At 45.8% G+C, this 10,847-nt stretch overlaps 1 long non-coding RNA gene and 1 other non-coding gene across 2 annotated transcripts; one reads left to right on the forward strand and one right to left on the reverse strand.

The window, feature by feature from the left end:
* Positions 1-2,820: 2,820 nt before the first annotated feature.
* LOC116553523 lies at positions 2,821-2,926 on the reverse strand. The gene has a single exon (XR_004269777.1). It is a non-coding gene; the product is annotated as a U6 spliceosomal RNA (small nuclear RNA).
* On the forward strand, positions 2,823-9,602 carry LOC116552633. Its single transcript, XR_004269471.1, has 3 exons — positions 2,823-2,930; positions 5,742-5,744; positions 9,591-9,602. It is a non-coding gene; the product is annotated as an uncharacterized LOC116552633 (long non-coding RNA).
* The last annotated feature ends 1,245 nt before the right edge of the window (positions 9,603-10,847 follow it).

Here is a 10,847-nt window from a genome sequence, read left to right on the forward strand (position 1 = left end):
GTGGGGCGAAGTGTCCGTCCCCCGCGGGATTCGTGGGGCGGGTCCCAGGGGAAAGGGAGGGGTTCTGGAAGAATGACGAGCCGTCTTTAGTTAACTTAGCTGGCATTTCTATTGCTTTTTAGAGTTCACAAAACACCTTCGCACTTCATTCCCACAACACGCCTAAAGCGGTAGTTGTTTGGATCCTGTTACACAGACAAAGAAAGTAGGCCCAGAAAAGTGGTGATGCTCTCAAGGTCACGCAGCTAGAACGCGAAACGGGCTGAGGCGGGACTCAAACCAATTCTCCAGATTGAGAATTCCAGGCTCCGAAAAAAACGGGAAACAGAAGGGGAGGGGAAACAACCGTAACCAGGTTCCGCTTAAGGGGAAAAGTGGTCTCGAATAGGTTGGAACTGTTTTGTGCTATGGAAGAGTAATCATAGCCTAAAACAGGAAGGGTGATAGCATTCTGGAGAAGGGTGAAACCGGAACGTTACTGGCTGCACTTTCCCAAATAGTGTGTGTGTCTGCAACGTCTGGCCAACTTGGGACATGGGGTATTTCCAGGCTCCAGCCATCCTCTCCCCAAGTCTTGAAAGGGGAAGGAAAGGGTAAGTGAGAGGTTGGGGAGTAGAGGAGGAAAGAGGTGGAGTCACTAGAGTGAATAAGTCCCATGACAAATGAGGTCCCCGCCGCCTGGGAGAGCGTCACGTGTGGGGAATGACACAACGCCCACGCCTAGGGCGGGTTGAGTCAATGATCGCTTCCCGGTGTGCTTATCTAAAGTCCGCAATAAACGTCGGATGGAAAGGGCCGGAAGACACTCTCAAAAGTCCCTTCTATCTGCCGCAGGTGACTCAGTTCTGCATCCCCAACTCGTTTAAGATGAGGGAAAGGAAAGACAAGACAAGCATGAGTTTAGGGAGAGAATTGGCCACCCACCGGGATCATAACTACTCTTAGCTTGGGGTTTACAAGTTCAAGTACTGCCCACCATGTGTGAAGTAGTCCCCTCAAGTTTCCTACGCATGACCCACCTGGAGGCCCACAAAAACAGTATGAAGGTTGGGCAAGAGCAAACATAAATTTGGAGGGACAAAGATGAAAATACTAAGTCTTATGAAGTGCCGGATAGTACTGAATTTTTGCGGCCTGTGTTTTCTCCCTTTCTCAACCTCACCCCACATTCACCGTAATGTAGTTTAGATGTTGGGGTCATAGGAATGCCGACCAGCTGGTTGGGTGTGAGCCCCAAATGCCCTTTTTCTTCGTAACCTTTCATATTTGTAAACCAGAAAAAGTCTTGCTCTGAATCTCTCCTCTTTTATTTTCTCTTCCTGAGGGCTGAGAATGATCTATCTGTATACATGCCTCTATTTTCCTGAGGGGTCAGAAGAGCTGGAAAACATAGAGCAAGGCTTTACTTTGTCTTTCCACGATATTATACACTTCAGAAAATTTAAAGAAAAAAATGTCGGCCGGGCGCGGTGGCTCAAGCCTGTAATCCCAGCACTTTGGGAGGCCGAGGTGGGTGGATCACAAGGTCAAGAGATCGAGACCATCCTGGTCAACACGGTGAAACCCCGTCTCTACTAAAAATACAAAAAATTAGCTGGGCATGGTGGCGCGTGCCTGTAATCCCAGCTACTTAGGAGGCTGAGGCAGGAGAATTGCCTGAACCCAGGAGGCGGAGGCTGCGGTGAGCCGAGATCGCGCCATTGCACTCCAGCCTGGGTAAGGAGAGCGAAACTCCGTCCCAAAAAAAAAAAAAAAAAGTAATTAAATAAAATGTGACATACATACAATGGACTATTATTTGGCAATAAAAAGAAAGTATGGGGGAGGGAGGGGAGTGGGAGTGGTGGCTCGCGCCAGTGATCTCAGCAGTTTGGGAGGCTGAGACAAGAGGATGGCTTGTGCCATGAGTTGGAGACCAGCCTGAGCAATATCGAGACCCTCATCTCTGATTAAAAAAAAAAAAAATTTTTTAAAGAAAGTACATGCCATGACATAGCTGAATCTTGAATACATGCTAAGTGAAAGAAGTCAGTCACAAAGGACCACATAATTATATGATTTCATTCATATGAAATGAGAATTAGTGATTGGCTAGGTCTAGGGGGCATGAGAGGGTGAGGAGAGAGGAAATGTGAGTGACTGCTAATAGGTATGGGGTTTCTTTTTGGGATAATGAAAATATTCCAAAAATTGATTATAGTGATGAATACACAACTCTGTAAATATGCTAAAAGACATTTAACTTTATTTAACACATTAAATGAGTGAATCACATGGTATGTGAATTATATCTCAAGCTATGAAAAAATAAAAGTATGGCTGGCTGGCTGAGGTGGCTCACACCTGTAATCCTGGCACTTCAGGAAGCCAAGGCGGGTGGATCGCTTGAGGTCAGGAGTTTGAGACCAGCCTGGCCAACATGGTGAAACCCCATCTCTACTAAAAATACAAAAATTAGCTGGGCATAGTGGCGTGCACCTGTAATTCCAGTTACTCAGTAGGCTGAGGCAAGAGAATCACTTGAACCGGGAGGCTGAGGTTACAGTGAGACAAGATCACACCACTGCACTCCAGCCTAGGCCACAGAGCAAGACTCTATGTCAAATAAATAAATAAATAAGTTATGGCTATAATGATTTTATTTTATTTTTTATTATTTTTTTTTTAAATATGGAACTCGGCCAGGCATGGCGGCTCATGCCTGTAATCCAAACACTTTGGAGGCCAAGGCGGTGGATCACCTGAGGTCGGGAGTTCAAGACCAGCCTGACCAACATGGTCAAACCCCATCTTAAAAATAAATAAATAAATAAAATAAAATAAAATATGAAAAGCTTCACGAATTTGCATGTCATCCTTGCACAGTGGCCATGCTAATCTTCTCTGTATCGTTCCATATTAGTATATATGCTGCCAAAGTGAGCATGGCTGTAATGATTTTTTTTTTTTTTTGGCTATAATGATTTTATACTAGACCCAATGAAAGCACATAATTCAGCCAAGCGTGGTGGCTCACGCCTGTAATCCAAGCACTTTGGAGGCCAAGGCAGGCGGATCACCTGAGGTCAGGAGTTCAAGACCAGCCTGACCAATATAGTGAAACCCCATCTTTAAAAAAAAAAGAAAAAGAAAGCACATAACTCAGTATAATTGAGGGGAAAGAAAATGATGTTGAAATTAGGAAGCTTGTATTTTAGTATGGACTGGTCATTTCGAACAACTTAGGCCATAAACAAAAGAGCGAGTAGTTACTGAATACCCACTCAGTGACCGTCACAAGGATAAGGACTATAAACTTTAGCTTATTCATCTGTATGATGAAGGGGTTTATTAGAAAATCTGTCCCAGCACTTTGGGAGGCTGAGGTCAGAGGATCAGCTGAGGGTAGGAGTTTGAGACAAGCCTGGGCAACATAGCCAGACCATTTCTAAAAATAAAAATAAAGCCCAGGGGTGGGCCGGGCACCATGGCTCACGCCTGTAATCCCAGTACTTTGGGAGGCCGAGGTGGGCAGATCACCTGAGGTCAGGAGTTCAAGACCAGCCTGACCAACATGGTGAAACCCCATCTCTACTAAAAACACAAACTTAGTTGGGCATGGTGGCGCATGTCTGTAATCCCAGCTACTCGGGAGGATGAGGCAGGAGAATCACTTGAACCCAGGAGGTGGAGATTGTGGTGAGCCAAGATCGGGCCATTGCACTCCAGACAGGGCAACAAGAGCAAAACTCCATCTCAAAAAAATAAATAAATAAATCCCAGGTTGTGCTGGCACAGGCATGTAGTCCCAGCTACTACTTGGGAGGCTAAGCCGTAAGGATCACTTGAGCCCAAGAGGTTGAGGCTGTAGTAAGCTGTGATAGCATCACTGCACTCCAGCCTGGGCAGCAAAGCAAGACCTCAACTCCATAAAGAAAGCAAGAGAAAGAGAGAGAGAGAAAAAAAAAAAAAAAAAAAAAAAGAAAGGGAAAGAGAAAGAAAAAAATCTGTGAAGGCTTTTTGCAGTTCTAAAATCCTATAATTCTCTTGTATAATAGTCTGTAATGACAGACAGGAGACAGGTCTTGATATTGAGTCCAGTTAGTGAACTCCTAATTATGTAGGCAGTACTACTACCTCCTATATTCAGTTGGCTGGATAGGTTCAATGAGAGTATGATTGACTAAGAGTTGCTAAGGAAAAATAGGTCATCTTGTGGACTTTAAGTGTTTGCTTTTGATTCCTAAAGGGAAGGAAATTCCATTTCAAGAGATTCCTTGGCCTTGCGAAAATAGTGAGGACAGTCAAAGGGGCAGCAGAGGGGAGCAGTTAATGACTGCAGGAAGGGAGGAGTTTCTTCGTAAGCACAATAACTATAATCACTGGAGAGCTGAAATTACTAGTCCTGTTGTTTGTCCAGCCTTCTGGAACATATACAGTTATTTCTTTTTGACTCAATTTAACTGGTTTCACAAAAGACATTTTCCCACCTGCAAGGAGACAGTCACTGAAAAAGGAAGAGAAGACAGGGCTCACCAGGCACAAGGCCCTCTGGTCATTGCAGTGTGAGATAAGTAATTCATCACTGGGTACAAACTAAAACACATTTGATGAGGCAGTCTAGCTATGGAATAATTCCAGGCTCAGAATGAAAAGCACCAACCAGGGTATTTTTCTGAGTCCTCAGCTTTTTCTTTTAAAGTCTTTTTTTCTTTTTTTTTTTTTTTTTTTTTTTGAGACAGAGGTTCACTCTGTCACCCAGATTGCAGTGCAGGGGTGGAATCTCTGCTCATTGCAACCTCCACCTCCCAGGTTCAGGTGCCTCAGCCTCCTGAATAGCTGGGATTACACATGCATGCCACCACATCCAGCTAATTTTTATATTTTTAGTACATACAGGGTTCTGTCATGTTGGCTAGGCTGGTCTTGGACTCCAGGCCTCAGGTTATCCACTGGCCTCAGCGTCCCAAAGTGCTGGAATTGCAGGCATGAGCCACCATGCCCAGCCAAAGCCTTTTTTTTTTTTTTTTTTTTTAAGGGACAGGGTCTCACTCTGTCAACCAAGCTGAAGTGCAGTGGCACGATCTCTGCTCACTGGCCTCGACCTCCCAGGCTCAAGAGATCCTTCGACCTCAGCCTCCCAACTAGCTAGGACTACAGGTACACTACCACCCCAGCTAATATATTTTTTTTACTTTTTATGAAGACAGGGTCTGGCTGTGTTGCCCTGGCTGGTCTTGAACTCCTGGGGTCAAGCGATCCTCCCACCTCAGCCTCCCAAAGTGCTGGGATTACAGGAGTGAGCCACCATGCCTATCCTTAAAAGCCTTTTTAATGTGCCAAAACAAGATGGGTAAATGTATCCGGGTTAAAGTTGGAAGGCTCCAGACAATAACCATTCTGTTTTATTCCCTGTTCCTCAAGAGCTTTGGATTCATAGGAATTGCCTCTAAGAAGAGGCTAAACATGTAGTTGAAGCAGGAATCCCAGAATTGAGTCTGTTTTGATGGCACCAAGGAATGTTGGTCATATCTGTGTGCAGATCTACTTTCTCTCTTCACTTTTTCTGACTTGGGCTGTGTGGATGAAGAGGATGAAGACAAGGCCCACCACCACCTCTCAGTATACTTTGCACACATAGAGCTGCATTCATCTGGGAATAAAAGACATGTTTTCAGCTGGGCACGGTGGCTCACACTTGTAATCCCAGCACTTCGGGAGGCTGAGGCAGGCGAATCACAAGATCAGGAGTTCGAGACAAGCCTGTCCAATATGGTGAAACCCTGTTTCTACTAAAAACTACAAAAATTAGCTGGGTGTGGTGGCGTACACCTGTAGTCCCAGCTACTCAGGAGGCTGAGGCAGGAGAATGGCTTGAACCCAGGAGGTGGAGGTTGCAGTGAGCCAAGATTGTGCCACTGCACTCCAGCCTGGCAAGAGTGAGACTCCGTCTCAAAAAAAAAAAAAGATACATCCTCAGAGCCGTGGGTTTGATACAGGACAGACAAGCTCCCAAATTGGGCTTTAGCAAGGGAGAGTTGTTAGCTTCTCCCAGGAAAGAATTCAAGGGCAAGCTGGTATTGTTAAACAGCAACTTGTATTGAAATGGCCATGTATAGCAGGAGCGGAGGTACTGCTCCTGGCAAGCAAGGATACCCCATAGTCAGTGTGCCCAGAATAGAGCTCAGAGACAGTTCTGCACTTACATTTATACCCACTTATAATCATATGCAAAATAGGGGGCAGTTTATGCAGATATTTCTAGGAAAAGTATTGTAACTTCTGGGTTGTGAGTCATCACTATGGAAATGGGTGGTAACTTCCGGGTGTTGCCATGGCAATGGTAAACTGACTTGGCACTCTGGTGGGTGTGTCTTATACACAGACCCCTCAGGTTGCTTGGGTTTTTTCCTCCCAATTATAGAAGAAATACATACTCACTATAGAACATTTGCTAAATACAGGCCAGTTGTGGTGGCTCATGCTGGTAATCCCAGCACTTTGGAAGGCCAAGGTGGGTGGATCGTTTAAGGCCAGGAGTTTGAGACCAGCCTGACCAGCTAAAAATACCAAAATACTAAAAATACAAAAAAATAGATGGGCATGGTGGTGGACACCTGTAATCCCAGCTACTCAGGAGGCTGAGGCAGGAGAATCTCTTGAACCCAGGTGGCGGAGGTTGCAATGAGCCAAGATTGTGCTACTGTACTCTGGCCTGGGCAACAGAGGAAGACTCCACTTCAAAAAAAAAAAAAAAGTATGGGAGAGGAGTGTGGCTTCCGTTACTTGATCAAGGTGGATAAAGATTTATGGAGCCTTTGAATTCACTGACTTTTGCTCTCTGTCTTCTGGTCTCAAAACATTATTCCTTGTTTTTTTTTTGTTTTGTTTTGTTTTTTAAGATGGGGTTTCACCATGTTGGCCAGGCTGGTCTCAAACTCCTGACCTCAAGTGATCTACCCACCTTGGCCTCCCAAAGTGCTGGGATTACAGGCGTGAGCCACCACGCCCGGCCATGTTCCTTGTTTTCTTGGTCTCTGAATATCCAGCTGGCCTTCAGAATTGTAGCTGTTAGCTACTTCTTTGTTTCCTGTCTCATTTGGCCTCCTTTGACTCTAATGCTACCCAAGACATCTCTGAAGTGTGGCTGTGATGGTAACCTTTGCCCAGCCCTTTCCTCAGAGCCACCTGCTGTCTACCACCCACCCCACCCCAGCATTCAGGCTAGGCTGGGGAAAGATAAACCCCTGAGCCTTCCGTGGCCTGATCCCACAGCACAGCCAGTTTGGTACACTTGTCTTTTAGATGGTTATTGGGTAGTCTTCAGGGCAGCATCTTTCTGAGCCCCAAATGAGAAGAGGGTAGGGCCCTCAGGATTACATGCAGTTATCCAGCCTATCTCCCACCCTCTGAGATGAAACCTGGACTTCCAAAAATGTGGGCACATATCTGACAGTTTTATTCTCTTCATTCCTGGTTTTTTTGCTTCCATCTTGCCAATCTTCCAGACTAAAAAGTGAGGCCAGGTGTGGTGGCTTTGCCTATAATTTCAGCACTTGGGAGGTCAAGGTGGGAGGATTGCTTGAGACCAGGCATTTGAGGTTGCAGGGAGCTATGATCGTGCCACTCATTGCACTTTATCCTGGGTGACAGAACAAGACCCTCTCTCAAAAACAAACAAACAACAACAAAGCTGTAGTTGGTCTAAGTCTTGGTGCATATGTTTAAGCCGATCTTACTTAGATCTTTCTCTTCTCATTCAACCTCTGTCTGTCTAGTCTTCCTAGATGCCTCCTCTTCCTCTGTATTAATATAATGGCAATGTCATGGGTATGAGAAACATTTGAGAGATCTACTGAACAGAACTTAGTGGTTTTAGAGGGTGATAGACAGGGCACTCACAGATTTCTGGTTTAAGTAAATGGGTAAATGGTGGACCACCAATCAAGATAGCTAATTTAGGAAGGAAAGCAACTTTTTTTTTTTTTTTTTTGAGAGACGGAGTTTTGCTCTTGTCCAGGCTGGGGTGCAATGGCACGATCCCAGCTCAACTGCAACCTCTGCCTCCCAGGTTCAAGCGATTCTCCTGCCTCAGCCTCTTGAGTAGCAGCTAATTTTTTTATTTTTATTTATTTATTTTTTTTAGTAGAGATGGGGTTTCACCATGTTAGCCAGGTTGGTTTTGAACTCCTGACCTCAGGTGATCCTCCTGCCTCAGCCTCCCAAAGTGCTGGGATTACAGGCATGAGCCACTGCACCCCGCCCAGAAAGCAGCTTTTGAAAATAAAACAATGAATTCATTTTGGGGTCTTTTGGTTTGAGATACTTCTGGATTGAATCTTAAAAAGTGATAGTGACTGGACAAATTTTTTTTTTTTTGAGACGGAGTACTCTTGTTGCCCAGGCTGGCATGCTATGGTGTGATCTCGGCTCACTGCAACCTTTGCCTCCCAGGTTCAAGTGAGTCTCCTGCCTTAGCCTCTGAAGTAGCTGGTATTGCAGGTGCCCACCAACACGCCCAGCTAATTTTTTGTATTTTTAGTAGAGACAGGGTTTCACCATGTTGGCCAGGTTGATCTGGAACACCCGACCTCAGGTGACCCACCCACCTCGGCCTCCCAAGTGCTGGGATTACAGGCGTGAGCCACTGCATCTGGCCAGCTGGACAAATCTTTTAAAGCCATTAATGTATAAATGTAGTAAAGTCTTATTTGTAAATAATACTCCTAGGAAGAGTTATTTTATGAAACACATGATCCAACATTTACCTTTTTCATTTTTATTTTTTTTTTAGAGACAGGATCTCACTCTATCATCCAGGCTAACTCCAATGTACTCCCAGTGGTACCATCATAACTTATTGCAATCTTGAACTCCTGGCCTCAATTGATCCTCTTGCCTTAGCCTCCCAAAGTGCTGGAATTATGGGTGTGACCCACCATGGCTGGCCCAATATTTACCCCCCTTTTTTTTTTTTGAGATGGAGTCTTGCTTCTTCCCCCAGGCTGGAGTGCAGTGGCATGATCTCGGCTCACTGCAACCTCCGCCTCCCAGGTTCAAGTGATTCTTCTGCCTCAGCCTCCCGAGTAGCTGGGATTACAGGCGCCCGCCACCATGCCCAGCTAACTTTTTTGTATTTTAGTAGAGATGGGGTTTCTCCATCTTGGCCAGGCTGATCTTGAACTCCTGACCTCGTGATATATATACCCGCCTCGGCCTCCCAAAGTGCTGGGTTACAGGTGTGAGCCACAGTGCCCAGCAACCCATTGTATATATTTTTTGTACTTTTTTGCAGAGATGGCAGGGTAGGGGGGAGGTCTCATCATGTTGCCCAGGCTGGTTTTGAACTCCTGGGCTCAAGTGATCTGCCTGCCTTGCCCTCTCAACAGAAGTAGGCAGGGTGCAGTGGCCCACACCTGTTGGGACTACAGGCGTGAGCCACTGCACCTGGCCTCCCTTTATATTTTCCGTAGTCAACTGTTTCTACCACATAGCTATTTGAAATCAGCTGCCCTAAGGGAATGGGGATTTTGCTGGGTAAGGGAAAGAAACCTGAGCTAATTTTGGAATTTATGTCACTACTTCTTCTTTTTTTTTCTTTTGAGAGGGAGTCTCACTCTGTTGCCCAGGCTGGAGTTCGGTGGCATGATCTTGGCTCACTGCAAACTTTGCCTGTGGTTCAAGGAATTCTCCTGCCTCAGCCTCCCGAATAGCTGGGATTACAGGCACACGCCACCACGCCTGACTAATTTTTTAATTTTTTTTTTAGTAGAGACGGGGTTTCACCATGTCGGCTAGGCTGGTCTCGAACTCCTGACCTCAGGTGATCCACCCACCTCAGCCTCCCAAAGTGCAGCCATTACAAATGTGAGTCACTGTGCCTGGCCATTATGTCACTACTTCTTAGAAAAAAAAAAAAAGATTAAAAAAGAACTTGGGGCCGGGCGCGGTGGCTCAAGCCTGTAATCCCAGCACTTTGGGAGGCTGAGGCGGGTGGATCACGAGGTCAAGAGATCGAGACCATCCTGGTCAACACGGTGAAACCCCGTCTCTACTAAAAATACAAAAAATTAGCTGGGCATGGTGGCACGTGCCTGTAATCCCAGCGACTCAGGAGGCTGGGGCAGGAGAATTGCCTGAACCCGGGAGGCGGAGGTTGCGGTGAGCCGAGATCGCGCCATTGCACTCCAGCCTGGGTAACGAGGGTGAAACCCTGTCTCAAAAAAAAAAAAAAAAAAAAGAACTTGGGGCTGGGCGTGGTGGTTCATGCCTGTGATCCCTGCCCTTTGGGAGGCCGAGGCAGGTGATCATAAGGTCAGGAGTTTGAGGCCAACCAAGTGAAACCCCATTAAGAATACAAAAATTGCCGGGCGCGGTGGCTCACGCCTGTAATCCCAGCACTTTGGGAGGCTGAGGTGGGTGGATCACCTGAGGTCAGGAGTTTGATACCAGCCTGATTAATATGGTGAAACCCCATCTTTAAAAAAAAAAAAAAAGAATACAAAAATTAGCCCAGTGTGGTGGCATGTGCCTGTACTCCCAGCTACTCAGGAGGCTGAGGTAGGATAATTTTTTCTTTCCTTTTTTTTTCTCTTACATTCTCTCATGAGGTGGCATTTTTTCTTTTTCTTTTTCTTTTTTTTTTTTTCTTTTACAAGGTCGGAGAATTGCCTGAACCTGGGGGAGGTGGAGGTTGTAGTGAGCCAAGACCACACCATTGCACTCCAGCCCAAATGACAGAGCGAGACTCCATCTCAAAAAAAAAAAAGAAAGAACTGTAGTGCTTTTTCTTCCCAAACTTTCCTCCCATTGTATAGCTGAGGAAACTAAGGTCTAAAGGGTTCAGCCTTTTAGCAGAAAGCAAAATG

Source organism: Sapajus apella, unplaced genomic scaffold (assembly GCF_009761245.1).
Source record: "Sapajus apella isolate SASKATOON/1434 unplaced genomic scaffold, GSC_monkey_1.0 scaffold12, whole genome shotgun sequence".
In the NCBI taxonomy this organism is placed as follows: domain Eukaryota; kingdom Metazoa; phylum Chordata; class Mammalia; order Primates; family Cebidae; genus Sapajus; species Sapajus apella.